The sequence below is a fragment of the Hipposideros armiger genome, unplaced genomic scaffold, assembly GCF_001890085.2.
Source record: "Hipposideros armiger isolate ML-2016 unplaced genomic scaffold, ASM189008v1 scaffold_6, whole genome shotgun sequence".
Taxonomy (NCBI): domain Eukaryota; kingdom Metazoa; phylum Chordata; class Mammalia; order Chiroptera; family Hipposideridae; genus Hipposideros; species Hipposideros armiger.
In genome coordinates, this window is record NW_017731356.1 from 596,447 (window position 1) to 598,714 (window position 2,268).

General features: G+C 45.8%; 1 protein-coding gene and 1 long non-coding RNA gene across 2 annotated transcripts in view; one reads left to right on the forward strand and one right to left on the reverse strand.

The window, feature by feature from the left end:
* Positions 1–1,388, reverse strand: part of LOC109385255 (uncharacterized) — a 20,377-nt gene extending 18,989 nt beyond the window's left edge. Inside the window, exons 1-2 of the long non-coding RNA XR_002124584.1 lie at positions 1,299–1,388; positions 948–1,213 (exon numbers count right to left, since the gene is read on the reverse strand). This is a non-coding gene — a long non-coding RNA (uncharacterized LOC109385255). The remainder of the gene's footprint in view (positions 1–947; positions 1,214–1,298) is intronic.
* Positions 1–2,268, forward strand: part of POGK (pogo transposable element derived with KRAB domain) — a 28,398-nt gene that overhangs the window by 8,680 nt on the left and 17,450 nt on the right. The gene's annotated exons all lie outside the window — the stretch shown is intronic.

The following is a 2,268-nucleotide window of genomic DNA, read 5'->3' on the forward strand; positions in this document are numbered from 1 at the left end:
AAATTATATATATATCTCAAATACGATTCTTAATTACTTCTAATAATCTCTCTCTATATATATAAGAAATACGATTCTTAATTACTTCTAATAATCTATATATATTACAAACACGATTCTTAATTCTAATAATCTCACCTGCATTTCCAAAATCTTACAGTATTTTATTTTTTTCTGGTGATGCTACGTATAACGAGTAGGGAAAATGAATTCGTTCAGAGCTTGCTTCCTAGCTTATTATTGGCATTCTACCACAGTATCCATTTCTGGGGAGTAATTTAGGGGCGGTGCCCTTTCACTGGCACACCCAGCCTTTGTTCAGAGCCCTTGCCCTACTCAGAATGGCCAGCAGAGGGAGCCGTCATTCCTCCCTGCAAGACAGGTGGCTACAAGTTGTGCTGCCACCTTCCTCCCAGTTTCGAAAGCGCCATCCTCAAACACAATATTTAGGAGTCCCCCCTAATCATTTGGGGGAGATGAAGAGGCTGAAGAGACCAACTGGACACTCCAGAGAGAAAAGCACGGAGGTCACGTGGGCACGGTGCCAGGAGCAGGGGGCAGCATGTGCAAAGGGGCAGGGTACAGTACGTGGGGCTGGCCTCCAGTCAGGATGCCTCTTCCCAGCCAATGTTATCGTGGACAGGCACTTAACCTACCTGACCCTCAATTTTCTCATCGTGGGATTATTGCAAGGATCAAATAAGATAATGGGAGTGAACGTGGTCTGAAGGGTTAAAGCCTGTGTGTGTCTGGACCACTGATGTCAGTATGGGGGAGGGGAAGGCCATGCAGGGGGTGATGGGGGAATTTCCAACACATGCCGAGTGCTTCCCCTGTGCCAGGCAGTGTTTCAAGAGCTTCACATGTAGGAATGCATCCAAGGTGACAGCACAAGGTTCCTGAGAAATACCGCTGTGAATAAAAGAAAAAGAATGAAGCAATCTGACCTGCCATTAGCTGCATGGATCTGTACTTCATATTTCAAGGATTCATTTTGTTTTTCCAGTTAAGTGGGAATAACAATATCCACTCTGATGCCTAAGTTATATGAGCTCATCTAATTTCTTCCTTTCCCCCATCTTCTTTTTGCTCTGGTAGTTTCTTACACACTTGTTGACAGAGCTGGGGACACAGCTTCTGTCTTCGGGGTGGAGACTTAGGCCCTCCGACCTCATCCTATGGGGGACCACGGCCAGCCACCAAGCCACCAACCCTATGGAGTTGAACAGAATTAGGTCAGCAGCCTATTTGTGGTCTGCTCACGTGAATTCCCAAGCATAACAGGACACTGCACTCACCTCAAAACAAATGACTGGGGGGGCTCCGTTAGTTAGAGTGCAGTGCTCATGACACCAAGGTTGCCGGTTCGATCCCTGCATGGGCTGCTGAGCTGCACCCTCCACAACTAGATTGAAACAACTGCTTGACTTGGAGCTGATGGGTCCTGGAAGAACACACTGTTCCCCAATTAAAAAAAAAAAACCAACAACACATGATTAAATTCAAAGTGTCTGTATTCACATAATGAGCATCATTCACAATTGTCTGAATGTCTCAATTTCAAATAAGCTGCCTTGCTGTTTGTCTACTCCATCTCCTAATTTGTCACATTGGGTGTTCTGATTTGGGGGTTGAAAAATAAGGTCGCACTGCTTTTTAATTTAGAGTGGTGAAAGAAAACGCATCCCTGTGGCAGAGACAACAACCCAGGCTCCCCTTGTCAATGTGTGGAGCTATCACTGGAGCTGTCACTGCCCAGACACACTACATTTCCCAGCCCCTTCTCATATAAATGTCGCCATGTAACGAACCCTAACCAATGGCGTGTAAGCAAAAGAGATGTTTTACTTTAGGGCCAAGACAAGGGTGTGCCTTCTCCATTTGCTCTCTCCCCTTCACTCTGGTGGATGAAGAAAAGCACAGGCCAGAGGAGTGGCACAGCCACCAGACAGAAGGAACCCGGGTCCCTAAATCATAGTGTGGAGGAGAGTCACATGTGGGCCAGGAACACCCACAAAAGACTAGTATGTGAATGAAAAATAAATTTCAATTGTTTGAGCCTTTACACATTTGGGGATCTGTTTGTTCCAGTAGCTAGTACTACACTCAGTGTTAGAATAATCTTTCCCCTCTTTCTAGATAAACCACTACGTGTTCCTTAGTCCTCTGAGGAGCTCTACCCACACACCTCCTTTCCAGGAACCTTCGAAGCCCTTCCAAGAACTGTCTGGAACAGGGTTTCTCCTACCATTTTATCAAGATCTCCCA